This window comes from Struthio camelus, chromosome 14 (genome assembly GCF_040807025.1).
Source record: "Struthio camelus isolate bStrCam1 chromosome 14, bStrCam1.hap1, whole genome shotgun sequence".
NCBI classification, from domain to species: domain Eukaryota; kingdom Metazoa; phylum Chordata; class Aves; order Struthioniformes; family Struthionidae; genus Struthio; species Struthio camelus.
In genome coordinates, this window is record NC_090955.1 from 11,440,731 (window position 1) to 11,460,291 (window position 19,561).

Sequence of the window (19,561 nt, forward strand, 5' to 3'; positions counted from 1 at the left end):
AAATAAGCCTAAGCTTCACAGTACTAAGTCTGATAGCTTCTCCCGATGTCCCCTTGGCACTGGTATGTTGTAACTTATCCTCATCCAAAGATGTGACTACCCAAGGTAAGTAAGGTTGAATAACAAATTTTCATTCTCAGTTTTCAAGCAGCATATATGAATTAAGCTAGCCCTTCCCTTAACTCCACCAGCAGCCTACTCTAGGCCTTGCAAGGGATGCCGTATAACCTTGTCAAAAGTCTACTTCAAGCTTCCTCTTTGGAGTCTGACTTGATCTTCATGCTCTTTCCTAGAGAAACTCATGAGTGACCATCACTCCTCCTCCTTCCCTTCCTTATACCCATTAGGAATCCCCAAGTCCTTTGCTAATTCACTTACCCAGAAATCTCCCTACTGCAAAATTTTGGAGGGGGTAGGGGAGTGGGGAAGGAAGCGAAGCTTGCTGTATTTTCCTTCTAGGCTGAAAATTCACAACTTTCAGCCCAATACTGAAGGGTCTCAAGAGTTCCTCTTGTGACAGTATAGCGTTCTGGTAAGGGACAGTGCTCGACTGATTCTCTCATGCCAGTGAGAATGCCAGGAGCATGGAAGCCATTTGGGTCAGAATTCCTTAGCATCATGGCAAGAAAGAGAAAGGATTCTAGCTAAATAGATTTTGGAAGTGTTTGTTTTCCTTTAGTTAATGGAAGGGTCAATAGATGTTAATACACAGCATAATAACGTACAAATAAGAAAAGTTATCAAGTAAGACAAATTGAGTTCTTGAGAGTGGCATTCACTTTTTATCCTAGAATTACCACCACAGTCTCACCACACTACTGTTCAAAACTCACTTTGAAATATGACATAAGAAATCACTCATACGCTGCACTCTCAGTGTATAAGAGAGGCTCCATCCATCTACGAGATGGAATCTTGTGTAAATGACAGTAAAAACACTAACAAACTATTGTCATATGCACCAAATTCACATTCCTTAACACGAGTTGCTTGTCACACAACACAACACTGACAGGTGCTCAGGAGGGACTCAGGCAAGCCAGAGACAGTTCAATTCACAGAGAAGAAATAACAGCATACAAGTAAATGTCACAAAAAATGTTATCCACAACATGCTGGGCAAGACTTTGGATAACCAAGAACCTTAAAGAATATCACCAGAGGTTACCACATAGCTAACATACCCTAAATTTGCTCCATCACATGAGGAAATATTTTTACAATACTCATTTCCAAAAGAATGAAATGAAAAAGTCAAAATTCAAGCAGAAGACACTAAGAGCAGAAAAACCAGTGCTCTCCTAGGAGAATTTTACTGATACACCTTAAATGGTAACAAAACATACTCAGACTGCTGGGGAGGGGAGAAGGGACTACAGAAATAACTGCCTCTTATGCTACAGTTAGGAGAGTCGCATGTTATTTACTTTGTACTACAACAAATATTCACATTAGTCTTGATAAAAGCTTAACTAATGTATTACACATTTTCCATTGTTTTTCTCCTCCCTATTAGCTTCACTTGCTTTTACCCTTTTCTTTTCTTTCCTACAGTCCTTTCCTGAAAGGACTTCAGTATACATATCCCCTTCCCAGTATGCCCTTCTCATTCTGTACACAGTTTACCTTCTTCACACATTTTGCTCACTATAGTCCTATTTTAGCTATTTTTAGTACATTACCTTCAAAATCCCATCCTCTTCTGAAGTTTTGAGCTTCTCCCTCCCCACATAAGGGATATGTAGGGTAATGCTTAACTCATTCCCCAAGACAGATTTGAAGTTTCACACTTGCAACCTAACTCAAGAAAAAGCATCCGAGGAAATAAAGCCTAAGCTCCCAAACAGGGTGCAAGGCTCCTTTTCAGAAAAGGCACCAACTTTTGATTATAAATTTAGTAACATATCAGATAACTAAGGGCTATTCATCCAATTTCCATGTTACCTCTGAAAGGCAAATATATTCTCTATTTCCAACTGTTCCTTACAGCTCTCTGCTCAGCATGTGAGCCGGGTGTTCCTTATTCCTCCTTCAGCATCTGCTTTTGGGTGTTCCACTCAACTGAGAAAACTAAAAAATTCCTAGGAAGCTTTAGTCTGCTTTTGAACAGCAAAGCTACAAGCAGCTGTACAGGCCCTACACTTTTATGTAAATATAAGAGCGCACATGCTCATGACAGCTATGCCAACACAATGACAGCTATGCCAACACAGACTAAATAAAGAGCATTTCAGCCTCCAGGAAACTCCATGAGTATAATTAAAAAAACAAAAGTTACCTATCAAGTTTTGTAAACTCTGACCCAATCCTTGGATGGCCCATTGGTTAGCAAATGCTATGTATACAAGTCTGAATTATGCAAATTCTTCTACGTGCAAGAAAAGAAAATTAGAAAAAAGGTATGAAAGCTTGCTCATTCTGTGAATAACTACTCAACTAAAATCCGACCTTGAAAGTGTTATCTAGTTAATAAAAACTCTGATTTATCATAGATAACCACTAAGAACATGCTACCTTTAGTAACAGATCAAGGGACTGCTGAATTTTTAGGTATTTAAATATTATACATATAAAATGAATATTTCAGGCTTGATGCACTTTGTTTTATGTTATGTAATTGCCTTTCTAATTTAGCATAACAAGTTTTCAGGAAAATATTCAGCTTCTTCATGTAGCTGTTAAGATACATATGTGTTTTCATGCAGTTAAATTTGTCTATTACATAATTTTTAAAAATAATTGTTTACTTGCTTTGATTTTTAAATTTGTCTGATCTCATTCATTAATATTCATTAGTCTTCTGATGCTGGACTAATGAGAATCCTAAGTGCTTATGAGAAGCTATTTAAATACAATAGTATTAGATTTTTCCCGATTTGTATGTTTGTCCTTTTTTTTTTTTTTTTTTTTTTTAAAATCAACATTGGCAATACTCTACTCTGTCTTCTCCAGCTTTTTCTCTGAACTTCCTATAGACAGTCTATATACTCTAAAAGAAACTGGAGTTCAACAAATGCTTCACTCTTCCAATTTATAGCATTATCAGTCCATAGGCCTAAATGGATAACAGCCTAAATGCATAATACATATGGACAGAATGAATAATGCCTGTTTTCACAGTCTCATTAACTTCCATGTTTTACATATATATGTATGTTGCTGATGGAACTCAAAAGGGATTTCTCCTGTCAATAGTACATAACCACCAGAAGGTGAAAGCGCATCTGTAGCGGTCGCACAGCATGCGGCATAACAGACCTGCAGAACATACACTGGATAAATTAGACGTGCCCAGTGGTACAGATGCAAGTTTATAGACTGAAACAATCATTGTAACACGCAAGTAAACATTCTCATGTCAAGCATCCACCGCTTATTACACCTACCGCTACCCTGTTAAGAGCTGTGCCAATTACTTCCCAATCAAAATGCTGATTTACACTAGAAGCAACTTGAGCAAAATGGTCCTGATATGTATGCAAAAATAATTAAAATATGCAAAAACTCTCAGAAATATTGCTACTTCAGAAGCAGCATCTATGAAGTCAGCCATTTTTCTGAGCAACTGGGAAAGATCTCTTGCAGAAATACCATCATTTTGATTAAAGCAGGTAAGTGACCTGGGAAAACCCCCAATGCTAATCAAGTCAATAGCACACATTTGCATTTGCTTCACTGGGACCTGGATTTATTCTTTAATAAGAACACCAGTGATTACTGTGTCTATTATTGTTCTTATTTTCTAGGCTTTCACCGCTATTTCCTACTTGAAGCTTTAAGATCTCGAATATCACAAACTCATTTTGTTCTGACATAAAGCTATACCAATTTGAAATCATCCATTACAGCATTGTATCTAGGAATTTATCCTCATACCACAAAAGAAATCTCTACTCTAAGCTTCCTAATGAAAATAACCCAAAAGGGGGAAAAATGAGAAAGTATGGAACTAGAGTGCACAACGTTAACACACGTACAGACATCAGAACCCCGACTCATATACTCATGTACCAAGCTTTCATACACCAAGTCTCTCTAGTCTCAAGTCTTAAACAATAAAGAAGTTCAAAGCACTAAGTATCCCCTATTCTAGGGCTTCTCAGATGTCTCACAGGATACACATTATTACCTTGTAGCATGGGAATCCATCAACAAGCCAAAACGCTTAAAGAGTTTTTTTTTTTTTTTTTTTTTTATGTATTTCAGAAAGCTCAGAGATCCTCACTTTGATTATCTGTAAAACTACAGAAGTTACTGAGTTCAGTTGCATGTTATAGTCCTGGGAAAGAGAAGAAAATAAGTAACCAATTTTAGAAGCTTTAAGAATTATCCAAAGTATTATTTGTAAAACAGATATTGTGGATAACCGCCCATTTCTAAATCTGATTATTTGCAGCATTAGGCCTTACATATTCTCCTCTAAGGTAAGTACTATTAATCTTCCAAAGAAAGTATTTTCTCACTCTACCTTTTCTTTTCTGTCCTTCTCCCTCTTACCTGAACCAGTGTTAATTTTAGACCTCAATTTACACACTGATACTCAGTCTTTGGTTTTGATAAACTGCACAGCTTGTAGATGTACCATTATAGATGCGTCATATAGATGAGTTGGAATAATGTGACTTATTTTTAAAGGCCTAGAGATTTTAACACATCACAATTAACGCAACACGAAGAGAGCTAATGTCCCAATACTAGAAGATGATTTTCTTCTGAAACCAAAAAAACAAAAAACAAGATAAGGCTTCACGCAACTAGGAGCGTCCTAAGTAATCAAATATGTGAGATAGTTCTGTATGTTTTATCTGTGTTGGATTCCAAGTTGTACTTTACATACCTTAAGAGTTTCTTTTTTATTTTGGTTTTATTAAACAATATTGTTAGGGTTAACAGCTAAATCAGAAGACCCATAACATCACTTCCCATCACCACGACTACTGCTTCAGGTGCTGCACTGGAAAGGATACAGCAAAACAGGTACAAGCACTGGAGCTATTTAATGGGCTAGAATTCAAACACCAATACTGAGGAAAAGCTTACATATCTCTGAGGACATATAGGTAAAGAGAAAAAAATGCATGCTACTAACAGCAATCATTGGAGGGAAGCTTATGAATTATACGAATTAGGAAAAAGCAGGCAAGAAAAATAAGAGCATCAAAGCAGGAGCAGCACCTTGGCAAGTCTCCCACAAGCAAAAGCACTAATAGCCTAGGCCTCACCCCTCCTCCATGTCAGTCTTCAGAAGGATGTCTACCTAGCAGTGACATGACTGCCATATGAAATTAGAGTTAACTCAGGTACCAGTGGTACAGAAGCCACAGCAGTACCTGACCAAATACCCTGTTTATTATAGTTTATTAAAAAGAAAGAAAACTACATGAGCATCTGTACTGTCAGGGATCTGCTGCTGCTACTACAATCCAAAGTAGCTTGGTTACATCTACACTAGCTGAAGTTACTGTGGATCAAGTATATCCCAAATTCATCTTTGGCAAAGAAGATGAGCGCTTTAGTAAGACAGACATCTTTATCGCTGAAAGAGCTGCAGCTCACTAGACGGGATCTATATTCTCTTACCAATAAAATGGAACTCCAGATAATTATCTGGATTTTTCACATAGCAGCAAGACATGTCCAACCAATATGTGCACAAAAACAGCGTTTGGCTAAGTTTTTCGCATTATGCTGATTCAGTTAACGTATGTTCTGCCTTATCCGAATTTCATCTCCCAAAGTCAGAAAAAGATGCGTCAATGATTTTGACAGAGAAATATCCAATTTGGTTCAATAGCTTAAGACTTTCCAAGTGAATGTAAACGTGAGTACTTTTTCCAAAGTTTAAGCAAAAAAAAATTGTTTTGAAAGTCTTCTTTCCTTGGAGTTATCATTACGGAAGTCAAAAGGTAGATATTTCTACCATTCTAAAGCTAACACATCAATGAATTTTAAGGGGACTTACAGAGGCACTGTTTTTAGGACAAAACTGAGCACTTCATAGATGCCATTTCTTGCTCCTCTAAATATATAGAAATATGTATTTAATAGAGGCCCACTTTCTTACTGACTGTTCTTGGTTCTGTGACTGAAAACTGCAATTAGTTATGCTTCACTGACTCGCACATGAATCCTTCTGTGGTTGTATTATTACTCTTACTGAATGTTAATAAGCAGGACTGCTACGAATTCTAAAGGATTTCACCTCCCTATTTTATCAAACCACTTGTCACAAGAGTCAGTTAAATAGCAACTATTCTTTAAATTATTTTAGCTAGGAAAACATTAGCCTGTCACATGAATGAAACGAGCCAAAAAGCCAATAAAACTGAAGTTGAAGTTGTTCAGCAGCACTTTATTTCATCATACTTACTTCACTATCATATATATTTCTAAAAACCAAGTGCATTACTATTTCAGTTTGAAATGGACCTCAGTTACAGGTGAACTTCACGAGGGAAATAAAACTGACAGAAAATAAAACAGGCAACCAAGGAAAACAATTTTCATTAGTTCAAAGGAAAATAACAAGGGTTTCCAGAAGTAAAAACCTAACTTCTTTAAATTTCACAATGAGCTCTATAAAGGTCAGGAGAGGAGGCACAAGATGCATATGTACACAGAATAAACAAAATAATTTGAAAGTAAATTCACTGAGTGCACCTGACCTTTGAAACAGCACAGGTAATTTTATTCAGATTTGCACAGTGTTAATCTGTCTCAGTTTCCACCTAGCAACGTAGAGATGACAAAACTACTTAAGAAAAGGCACTTAACCAAAATAAAAAGAAATCCTTAATTTTTGGATGTAGCCAAGAGCCCTAAGAGTCTCAGGTTCAGGAGAGGTTCCCCTGAAATTCCATTCCTTCAGTGTTCGGCTAAAGCTATACAAATAGGGCTCCAGAGAGAGAAGCCCTTTCTGCCAGCTACACTGGCCACAATTTCTGCCAGTTTAATTGAAGACCTGATACCTCAGAATAAGTCATTCATGCCTACAAGATAAAATTAAGTTTCACACACAAAAACTTGCTTTTAATAACAGTGGCCAATAGTTCCCTCCATGATCACTTAGTATACAGCAGCCCCACAGGCTACGTTGATTATCTTAGACTTCCAGAGCTAGGGAGAAAAAACAAAAAGCAGAAGAACATGAATTCAGAAGTAAACATGAACCAGCCTTAGTTGAAGCTAGCTGACAATACCTTCCTGTTTGAAAGATAAATGTTATGGAAAGAATTATAAAGCACCAACTTGTCTACTACCAGAGTTGATTATTGCTTATAGCACTCTGAAATATAACCAAAGCAGCACTGCGTATTATGCAAGCCCCAAATGAGTTTCCCACAAGTACAGTTGTATTATTGATGCTTGATGAAATGGAACCAGTTGACAGAAAGCTGAAAACTATTTAGACTCAGAACGTGCAAATTCCATCAGCTTAGACCTTCCACAGTGATGCTGGGGTTCCAGCCAAGCTGGAACACACAGCAGGATAGTAAACCACAACTAACCAAAGGCACTTGTAAAATATTTGGTTGTCACTTTGATTCTTTTGAGAAGAAAAAGAGACCAAAACAAAGGTCCTCATTAATTTAATATTTACCCAAGACTTCTAGACTACTTGGTTTTAAAGCTTAACTTCTTAGGATTTAACAAAGCAAAGATTCAGTTTAAGAAAGCACTTAGATCTTAGAATAGCCTGAAAGAAAGCACAAAATAAGTACTTTTAGCAGCACAAATTTGTAACGACGAATGTCTCAACTGAATTTTATACACTGGACGTTTCCTTGTAGAACCACTGCTATCGAGCAATTTCCACCAGCAGCCACAGGAGCCAAGCCTGTTTCTAAAGATAGAATTTGGTCACCTTATCCACCCTCAGACCATTAAGAGCAAATATCCTAGCATTTGACATAAGCTCCAAGGCAAAAAGCAACAAAACATGGTTTGTAAATCAGCTGAGTGTTGCTGAAAGCTAATACATATCATGGACTGTGCAGTCCTCCAGAACAAGACCTCCACAACAATCCACCATTTCGCCATCACCGACTCATCATTCGACTTCACTGTAGACCAACCAACCTCATTTTGATGCTACCAAAGTAGCAAAACTGCTTTGGTCTTTTTCTCTCCTTTATGCCCACCTTGAGTTGTATCCTAGAACTTGTCTTGTACCACAGCTATCTGATATCCTTATCTATTCCTAATAAGGGAGTTTAATTTATTCAGCTTATCAGGAAGGTTGAGAAGGGAGCTGATCACTGTGTACAGACACTTAAAGAGACTCTGGCAAAATAAAGCCTTCTGACCTTGCAAACAAGGGCATACGAGACCTAGCACATGGAAATGAACGTTAGAGAAACTCAAACTTGAGTAAGGCCCAATTTCCTGACCCTGAAAGCAATTTAACATTACTATAAGCTGATAAAATTGTAAATAAGGTATTTAAATAACGTATGGCTGTATATTATTATACTGCAATTTATTAACATGATATCAAAGTTACCACTCTTGAAAATAAACTCCTGCTTTGTTTTGTTTGGGCAGGAGAAGGCAGTCCTGTATTACAAACCTACAGGTACCACTAATTACTACAGTTTCCACTTACAAAAGCTCTAAGCTATGTTTACCGGATTCTAGGAGAAAAATCGTTCAGTCGCTCACATCATTAAAGGAACAAGAAGGCTTCTATGAAGATGTACGAGACAATTTCAGAAAAGAGCTGTAATACTTGGTTGAGCTAGACTTTCAGTGAAAGTCCAGTTCAGTCAACAGTAGTTCTCTTCCCCTTTAGACTCATTTTTCCAATATCCGTAAGAAAGGTCAGACTGAAGAAACCCAGTCTTGACCTGGTTAGTAGTTAAAATTGTTTTTCTCTTCTTCAATTAGTTTTCAAGACTTTTTCTAACATCCTTAGGAATCAAAATGGACAATCCCATATATTTCTTTCTTTCCAATAGGAAACAACATTAACTGTCCACTTTGAATCGCAGTTAAACTGGTTCAAACAGGCCTACTGAATTGACAGAAGCATTTGTAGAGGTATGATTACAGCTAAGACATCACCTAGAAGTTATTCCTTATCACCTCAGTTGCACCAATACCTATGCAGCATAGCACATTTTGTCTGTACCATTGCAGTGTAAAGCCGAGGTGGTTCAGAGGATAAGCACTCTGTTACCTCATGTTTCCAAGCACAGTTTCCCTGGTCAGAAGGCTAGCAATTTTTCCATCTAAGGCAACTCCCCCTTCTCTCTCCAGTTCCTGTGAAATCTCGAGTGTGAGAGTGTCTGTAGGCTGTGCAGTGAATTGGAACAACAACTTTTCAGGTTTATCAAGGTTAAAAAAACCCCTTTTTTGTATAGTCAATTTACTCGGATCCATTCACTGCTCCGATTCAACTACACACTCCCAGAAACAGCTGTATCAGGATAACACACTTGTTACACAGGGGAAAAGAAGCCAGCAGCTGAGATTGCAGTGCTTGACCTGGAATTCCTTGAACTGGTTATGGAATAAAAAATAAAAAAAACTGAGGAATGAAAGCTTCTGTAGCAGTCTTACCTTTAGTAGTGGCTGAATCTCAGCAGTCTGTCTCTGCCCTTAAAAAGCAGGAAGGCTTACGCTATCAGTTAACAGAAGCTTTTTAATCACTTCTCAGTTACATGATTACCAGAGTGTTTCTAGACAGACCCACGTAGCCAGACTCAAACTTCATTTCTGACATCGTCATAGCAAGAAATTAGTCTTATAAGTACAGATGTAGTTCGCTCCTCCCAGCGAGCCATCTTCCCCACCTCTGTCTCTGAACATTTTTCACAATGGTTTATACATGTGCTCAGTCCACAGCAGTACAGCTGACAAGGTACCTGTGGCTTCAGTTGTCTGTATGGCCTATATTCTTCTAGAGGATAGTCCAAAAGCAGCAAAGTATCTGGCAAAAGCATAAGAACTTATTCTTTGTCACTTGTATGATAAAAGTTTTCCTGAAGACGCATGCAATTTTGGCTCTGATGCTTACATGCAAAGGATATATTGTTTGTTATCTGTTTGCCCCAAAGTATCTGTCACCTGAAGTAGCACACTAGAATAAATATTTGTGAGTTAACAGGTTTACAATAGGTGGTTTCTTACGATAACATTGCATGAAAACGTTGCTAGTATTTGCATCAGTCTTAATACACAAGAACCTTAGTATTGTTAAGATTTGGGTCTTAGAATAAGCAGAACATTCACTGAATGATATATGGTGCTTCTGTCTTCTTTTTATCTGCTTTTCAATGTTGTCTTCATACTCATGTTTTCAATGTAAAAAAGGATGTTTCTGAACATGCATGTTATGCATACAGACACAGTATCTCAGAAAAACTAATGTTAGACTAGAAAAAGGAAAAAAAATGGTTGTCAAACTGAAACATGGAATAGACCTTCTTTCTTTCTGGATATTTTAAAATTTTAAAACTGTCTACATCTTTAGGCACATAAACCCACTAAAAATTTGTTTGCCTAAAAAATCCTTTCCATTGCACTACTCCTATAAAAATATCCATACTAAAATGAACAGTTTTGTTTAAAATACATCAACTTTGGTTACAAGTTCAAAAGAAAAACTACAATCGGATTCCTTACTATGCTGCTTGAACATCCAGCCATTATTAAGTGTTTCCTGTTTTAATTCAGCATCCACTTACACACTAGCTGAAAAGAGTAATCCATTTTCATTAAAAGTTACAGACCGGTAACTACTTTGCATCCCACAATGAACAGTTTAATTACTACAGCACAATTGCTAAAAATATTCTTCCAATTCAGTACTAAGCAGGACAACCCGCAATGAGTTTCCCAGCCACACTGAGCAAAGTAAAAAGCAGAAGTCATATGGAAGTAATAGGAGATTTAATAGGCAAATGGCTATTTTCACATAAGTCTGTTATGATAACCAAACCATCATTTACGTGTCATGACAAGAAAAGCAACAGTTTGGCCATCAGCTTCTCACAAAATTGTAATTTCATGATAACTTAAATAAATCTTCTATGAAAGCTTGCATGGCAATGGAGGCTGTAGTCCAGGGTCACAGAATATTCCACTGTAATATTATAAAGAATATTAGCTCTTCACTGATTTGAGATGTGCTTGCCTGTATTTTGCTTTCTCCATAAATACATGCCCCTCATGTATCCAACAAGAGTACACATTTTCCTCAGCAATACACCTGCCTAAACAAAAATGACTGAAGATATTTATAAACCTTATATTTAGCAAGTTTCCTCCCTCTCCCTTTTTCCTTCTAAAATTGAACGTTTAGAAATCAAATTTGGCCTGAAAACTTCTCTGCAATGAAAAAAATTCTCCTGTTCTGAAACAGTATTCATCACAACCATACAATTCTTTAAATATTGAATAATAAAACATGCACTAGAAAGACTCAAAGCCTGAAATCATTAGGAGATGTCCCAGCACAAGAAAAAGGGAAATATACGCTTCTTTGCGAGCGTAATTTCAAAGTCCTTTCACACTGCGATCTAAAGACTGTCAGCTTGCTTGCTCTGCTCCTGTATTTGAAATAAGTATGTAATGAAGCCAGTTGTTTTGATTCATTGGATACCAGAGATCATGAGTAAAGTATATAAAATTAATGACTTCTTTCCAAAATAGATTACCAAGAAGTTGGTAAGAATCACATACAGCATCAAAAAAGAAAAACACCAACAGAAGGAAACTACAACAGGAAATCCAGCCCCACTTCAATTTAGTGACCATAAAAAAAGGTGGCATTTGAAAGTACTTTCCATGCCCAGAAAGACTACTGGAACAATTTATATAGTATCACTTCTCAGAATCATTATACTGTTCTCAGTAACCAAACACTGACTTCCAGTCTTAATACTAGCTAAATCCCAATTTGAGCCTTGTGTGTTACCTAGCACTTCCCAACATGCCTTCATTACCTTAGTTTTCAACCAACATTTACACACAAATCCAGCAAAATAGTTTAGAAGGAACTTCATTTGCAGTATTTGCATAATACCATTGAAAGGAACAGGACAAATAATACACATACTTACTGCCAAATGTTAGCACTATGCCAATTTAAAACCTTACCCTCCAACATTTCAGAAATAATTTTGAAAACTAATTAAATTTGACATATGTAAACTATTCCAACAAGACAGTGTACAGTTACTTCCTAAAAAAACGGAGCACTTTCCAAGGCCAATACCTATCAAATACTGAAGGCTTCTAGCTACTTCAGACCTCATCAAATCTGTACAAAGGCTAATACTAAAAATACTGATCTTCAGAAGAATTACTATAAATTCTTTGGACTATTAGTGAACTAAGTCACAGCAATATTTTGATAAAGTAACAGGCAGCAGTGCAGGCCAATATAGGAAGCCTGTACTTTGAGGCTACCTATTAACATGAAGCTGATAAAAGTAGTTAGTGAGATTGCTGCATTACATTAAAAGTCTGATAAGCTATACAAGGAATGTTAAGTATCTCAGTGAAAACTGATGGGAGAAAAAACATGAATACAGATTAAAAATCAAAAAGTTTATTCACCTGTAACAACTAGGACATTTTTTCTAGTTTTGCTCATGTAGTTAAAAATAGCTTTTTCCACCCTATTCTACTTATTACTTATTACAGTAGCTGTGCCACTTCCAAAAAGAGTAGGCTTTAGAAGCATTGTATCATTTTTCAAACTTATATTGCAATTTTAAATGTTTAGTAATTAGGGATTGTTTCTGAAGGTGCCGAGATTAGATTTTTATGGCATTTGGAATTACCCGAACCTCTGTACCACCCAGGGATACTCTTGTTTCTGGATGATACAAACGTAATCCTTGATCCCTAAAAGAGATGCACAATAAAGCATATCTGCTTTTTTTTTTTTTTTTTTTTTTTAAAAAGAGGCAGCGTTAGCTATCAATGACCCATCTTGAACTCTTTAAATCACTACCTTGCGAGACGTGATCTGCCTGATTATGCCATTATATCCATCTAAGGTTGACTGTTAAAATTTGCCTGACCTTTCCAGTTCCTTCCCTAAAGTGACAGAAGGAAAATTATCAAGGAGTTGCTGACCATAACATCTATTTAGTTTTCAGCAAATAACAGCGTTCAACTACACTAAGGACTTGCACTGATGATTATTTTAAGTTTTATAAGTGATTCCTAGAAGTTTTCACTTCACAAAACAGCATTCTGAATCTTTATGACAATTTCTCTACTGTGTACATAGAAGGGAGTATAAGCTATAAACTAGGGATGAAAGAGGTTCTGCTAGCAGAGCAGCACCAGGGCCAATAGGAATGCACCACCATTTATTCAGCTATTAAAACTCTCAAGTTTTTTTTCTTTATTGGAGTCAGCGTGACCTTATTTCCTAGCTTTAATTTCAAGTATTTTAAAAATACCAATTCTGTACTACTTAGTCTTCATCATACACATCCACAAGTAGAATATGTTTCAAATATACAGTGTAACAATACATCTTGCCTGCCTTCTACTCCAAAAGCACTAGGGTAACCTGAAACAAAAGGATCAGCAGAAGCAAGCCGAAGCAGCTTCTAAGATCTGGAAAAGTAGGGGCTGCACTGAAGCGGAAAGATCCAATGTAAGCAGCTGACTACTATGGATAAAGTTTCAAAGGAAAATTAAGCCCAAAAAGTTGTGTCAGCTGCTTTGTCTACTCACTGTGAACATCTTTTTTCCACCTCTGCCTGGCCAGTGACACCACCCTACACCAGAGAAACAAAAGGTGAGACAAAAATATTCTTAAGTACTGCAGTAAAGAGGAGTACGGCCAACAAAGCATTTCCTTAGAAGCATCAGCAGCATGCAGTCTACAATTTAAAAACTCTGAGCACTGCAAGATTCACCTCCAGAACGCCAGTTTTCCTGTATTTGAACAACTGCTACACTGATCAAGCTCCTTTTCAACACCAAGCTGAAGTCTAACTAGACTAAAAATCAAGGATTATTCCTGAACACTCCACTCATTGATCAAAGCAATTTCAGTGCCCAAGTATAGACAATACATAACAAAGTATCAATAACTGTTCTATTAAAGTGTAGAAAGGGTCAGCTGATCACTACCCCATTCCTTGAAGTTCAGCACACTGATACCTACTTTCAGTGGAACAGAGTACCCTAACAGGAATAAAGATCAAAATAAAATTGAATGTTCATGAAAACGTTTAAGAAGTTTGCAACTTTTATCTTCTGTACTTTACCAGAATGCAGGGCAAACAAGTAAAATAAAAACCAGACTTGGAATATACTGTGCTGCCTACCTACAGGACTTCAGTTAACTATTTCAGCTTTTAGCAATTTTTTTTATTGCCAGTAGCAGAAGTCCAATGCATTCAAACACGTTCTTCTCTTCTACCTTGTTACCAGGTCTTCTACTTGGTATATCAGCTTCTCCCTGAAGGCAACCTACCCCCCCCCCCCCAATCCCATCTGATGCAATTCCTTGAAGCATTACATTCCACTAACTTCCACTTAGCATCCCTCGTATAGAACTGTACTCCTTCTCATAATCCAAGAACCTGTAGAGAAGTCTTCTTTTTTTAAAGAAGAACTCTTCTATCTGTTCTTTATAGGAATATGATCAACCTATCTACTGTCTTGAAATTGAAGACTATTTTTTTTCTCCCCTTAATTAAGGGCCTCTGTAGAAGCTCTTCCAAGAGCCAAGTTATTTACTGGCTTTTAACTGAAATAAACAAACTTATATTGCATGCTCACTGATAAGACTGCATCAGCCAGGAAGTGATGTGTTAGTCACAAACAGGATTAGATCCAATTTACAGAGCCAATCAACACAGTATGAGAATCAAGCTCAATTAAAGCAAGTACCATTTTACTAGTAAAACTTTCTAAATGCTGAACATCAAAGCTGCTTCTTACATATCCTAATGTTATCCTTATTTCATGTGTGTACTATTACACACACTACAAAAAAAACCCACAAACATGCAGAAGTTAAAGACTTCAAATCCTGACATTGCATATTTATAGTAGATGCAAAAAATCACCCTGTATTTTTTGGGACAATCTTATCATATAAGCCAAACACAGACTTGGTTAGGCCTCTTTCCTCCTCCCCATTCTGTTTTATAAAAGCAATTGCATTAGGTATTCATTGTAATGTTTGCACTCCAAAAACATAAATTACAAGGAGGTAAGTTATAACTTGTAAGTTACAAGGATGCACAAAGAACGCATTATGGCAAACAAATCTGACAGCTTTACTTGATAAATTACCGGTGCAGTGGAGAAAGACAACAAGTACAACCATAATCTAAGACATCTTTAAAGTGCCCCTCTTCTCCTGGAGCTTACAGGACTAACAAAGCAATAAATACGCAGCCCTATAAGGATACTTTAAATACAACTGCAAATAAACATAATAAGGTAAACAAGCCAATTAAGCTAAAAATGAGGAGGAAAATAAGGCTGATGCTAGTCAACATAAATTCCAAATAAGCATATTTAATCTCAATGCAAAAAATACAAATATTGCCTACATAGCACCAAATGACTTGGGAATGATCAACGTGCGTTTCACAGTCATTCTAATACCAGAATTGGGGCTGTAGAAATCAGCAACAGTTTTCCTACAGACTTCAATGCATCAATATTTGGACCAGTGTGCAAGAAACAGCACTGACTTTTATAAAGCTGTTTATACATACATCAGTGACATTCTATATAGAAGTCAGCTACTGATAAGGTTGCAAAGTGGCAACATTCTGAGCTTTTGCAGAAACAGACAAAGTTATGTGTAATAAATGTAAGTTGCAAAAATGAAGTTGCAGCCACATACTGGAGAAAAAGCACTTTGACACTTACAAAACTGAACAACTCTGCTCACTGCAAGTTCACAGAAAGATTCGGGTGACAGATGACAAGATGAACACGAGCGGATTACAGGTTGTAATGACAAAAAGGAAAATCCTATAAAGCACAAACCATACCAAGAGCCATAATATGCAAGACAAGTGGATAATCCTCTTTTCATCAGCAAGTTATACGAGTCGAAGACCCAAGTCAATGTTAACATCATCCCCACATTCTCCAATTCCCCCCCTCAGAAAAAAGTGAGAACGCTTATATGGCCTTTCACAAAAAATTTCAACATTAAACTGAACTTTCAAGTTCAGCAAAAAGTTAAAATATGAGGAAATAGAAGCTTTTAAAATAATAAAAACATCCAATATGTAAAAATATTAACTTGGTTATTAATAAAGGCAACAGAGCCTGCAACCATACTTTTCCAAGGCTGTCAAAGTAGTGTTAGACTCTTACCATAGCTTTAGATTAACACATTCTCATTGCATTGGGAGCTAGAGACATAAATCATAACCAAGGTAACACAGAATTATAAAAAAGCTGAACACAAACATCTTAAAAATGGAATCAACTGCAACTTAAACTTCTACATAAAAAAATAGGTAGGCTGCACAGTTTACACATGTTGCTGTCTTAATTCTTTTAGGCTTTCTCAATACTACACTATCAATTAAAACAGCATTATTACAACAGCATGTTTTTGAGAGATTTAATTAGAACTTGTATCAGAAGCCCTATACTCTGAAAGATAAGAGCTCACATTGAATGAGACTAACAGCATTCCTGCCTAAACAGTACCAAGTGATCTTACAAGGGGAGAAAGAAAATACACAAGCTGAAAGAAGAACTGAAGGTTTCACAGTTAAGTGGCAGAACTGACAAGTGAACTAAATTCAGCTTTTATGAGCACTCTACACAACGCTCAAATGAAAAAAAGCAATGTGTGCACAGAATTTCTTTTTCAGCACACAGAATGTAACATTTAAAGATAGGAACGGTGTTCTGTTGTCAAAGATTTAAAACTACTTAGAATATCTAAAAATGCATTTGAGGGGAATACGAAAGCAGGTTATGAAATCAAGGGAGTTACTATTTGTTGGAGATAGCAGACATCCTGCCCTGAAAAAAAAGGTGAAGTATCTAAAGCAGTTTTTCCATCAGGCATTTCAACGATTCAATTTAAAAATAAGCAGCCAAAAAAATCTTAGCACACGTTCTGGAATGTCTTACTTGAATCACTGACATCCAGTGTTTGAAATTAAATCTGGCTAAAGATATGACATATTGTGTGCTGTTATTCTTTGAAGTGAACGCTGCATTTTCTTCTTTTAGGAATGTTATCATTTAAGACTTTTCATTACACTAAAGCCCACAAAAACAATCGTTGAGTTCAACCTACGATGCCTATTCCTCCAGGAAGCAACCACAACTTTCATCTGAACGTGTCAGGGCTCACACTTAAATTAACTCTACCATAGAAGCAAGAAGAAGGTGACTTAAGAGTCAGCTATTCCTCCATCCATCTTGATTTGATTCATTTTCTGAAAGAGTTAATAACAGACAACAAATTTTTCCCTCAAACGCTATCCTTAAAAATACCACAACTAGCTTTATTACATATACTTTGAGTTGTCACTCAGACTACCCAGGTTAGTCTGAAATTCTTTAGAACATGGTAGTTACAGAAGCAACAGACTGATTACTTAGATAAAGTGTACAAAACGCTTAAAAAAAAAAAGTTCAGTGTTACTACACTATGCGTACACTTCTACGTGATTAATCGTCCGGATTCTTTGCAATTCTAACAACTAGGCTGTGGCAATGACTGCTGATGCTGGGGGAGGGGGAAGCGAGGAAGATCATGTTTGTGCTTTAACCACCTGAATTTTCGTCCAGCAAGCGGGTTTCCCCAACTCTCCCGAGGATTTTTGGGAGGCCAAAGGCAAGTGCGTGCGGACAAGGCGGGAAAACCGCTCCCCGGCGCGGTCTCACCCCAGGAACGAGCGCGCCCGCCGCCGCCACCCGCGCAGCGCGGCGCACTGGCACGCTACGCCAACGCGCAGCCGCGGCCCGGCGGGCGGCCAAGCCTTCCAGCAAGTCACACACTGAAACCAGCCCGAGGTCTTTGCACAGCGTGTGTAACTGGGGGAAGAACAGCTAGGGAGCCAGCCCGGCCCTGAGCGCAGGGCGGCGCAGGGGAGCGGGTCACCCCAAAGCCGCTGAGGGAAGGGGGGGGGGGGGAAGGCGCGCGCGTAGCGGCCGCCTCAGCGCAGCTGCCACCCCCAGAAACAAGATGAGGCGCCCAGCGCGGCCGCGGAGGGCGACACCGCGCTCCCCACCCTGCTCTGGCTAGCGGCGGCCGCCTTCCCCCCCCCCGGCGCAGGGGAGAGCGGCGCAGGACGGGAGGAGGAGGAGGAAGAGGAGGAGCGGAGGAGGGGGTAAAGGAACACAAAATGGAGACTTACACTCCCTCTCCCACCACGCATGCGTTACGCCGGCGGAAGAGGGCAGGACGCAGCACGCTGGCGTCACCTGCAACAGCCGAAAGCCGGGTTAGGAGGAGGGCGGTTCTCCCCTTAAGTAATGGCGGCGGGGGGGCGGTCAGGGCGCCTGCGCACTCCGCGCCGGTTGTGGGGCGTTAACGGTGGGGCGTTAACGGCTGCCGCCGGAGGTAACCGTTGAGTCCTGAGCGCGCGCGGCAGGTTTGCTGCCTCCCGCCTTCCCCTCTCCTGGCCGTTAGCGGGTTACAGCCCTCGGGGGGCGGGGTGTAACCTGCGAGCAGTGAGCTGAGGAGGCCGCCCGGGGCCCTGCGGTGGGTGCTAAAAGCTGGCCCGGCTTCCACCTGTGCCCGAAGTGAGTCTGTGGCAACCAAAGCCTCCTACACTGTGCAGGTGCCACCCTTGGCTCCGAAAGTCGTGTTGTTAGAAGTGAGGAAAGCAGCGTCGTGGTTTGTGTCCTGTTCTTATGCTCCTCTTCAGGTATCTGCTTTTGGCCCTGTGCTAGAGGCAAGGGGAGATCTTAAAACACCATCGTCAATGTTTCTCTCATCCTGTACAACTTCCGTTTTTTATAGTTTTTATGTAGTGATAGTGAGGTGCATCTCTTCTGCCTCAGCGGTAGTCTCCCTTGGTACCAACGTGGTGTTGATGCTCCTCAGCTCTCTATCAGAGTCATAAAATGCTCCTCTCTCCCGCAGCAGGCACCTTCCAGAGCACTGCATCCAGCACTGTGATCAGCTGCTGGCATAAAATATTTGTCTTCCCACCCTTTGCCTAGAGGGAAGAAAGTGTGCTCAATAGATTGCTTTGGTTCAGTAGGACTAGGGTTTTTTAGCACAGGTAAGGTCTTAGAGTGGAAAGCAAGGTCTCTAGTGGGCCTTCAGTTTGTTCTAGAGTTCATTTTCAGTCTGGTGTCTGAGAAAGCTTCCTTCCTTACAGGAGAAAGCTTTGCTTTTATATGTATGCATAACGGATGAATGGAGTTGCTGAACATTACTGTCATTCCAGTGCTTTAGGCCATCAGATATGCTGGGCTCGAGTGTGAAACTTTAAACTTTATTTTATATTTTAAAGAAAATAAGTATAACGAATGGGAGACAGGTTTGATGTATTAGCTGGAGCCAGTACTACTGGGAATTACTGCAGGGTTCTTATTGCTGTGTTAACGAACGCTGCCACGCACAATGACCAATATTCCA

General features: G+C 38.7%; 1 protein-coding gene across 46 annotated transcripts in view; it reads right to left on the reverse strand.

Annotated features, from left to right (window-relative positions):
- Positions 1–18,839, reverse strand: part of FHIT (fragile histidine triad diadenosine triphosphatase) — a 620,374-nt gene extending 601,535 nt beyond the window's left edge. For 8 of the 46 annotated variants that reach the window (XM_068906922.1, XM_068906919.1, XM_068906920.1 and 5 more), the window contains exon 1: positions 18,330–18,811. The gene's annotated coding sequence lies outside the window, so the exon portion shown is untranslated. Of the gene's footprint in view, positions 1–13,701; positions 13,746–18,329 lie in introns of all 46 variants that reach the window. The other 38 variants (XM_068906930.1, XM_068906924.1, XM_068906929.1 and 35 more) reach the window with 20 other exon arrangements.
- Positions 18,840–19,561: the final 722 nt, after the last annotated feature.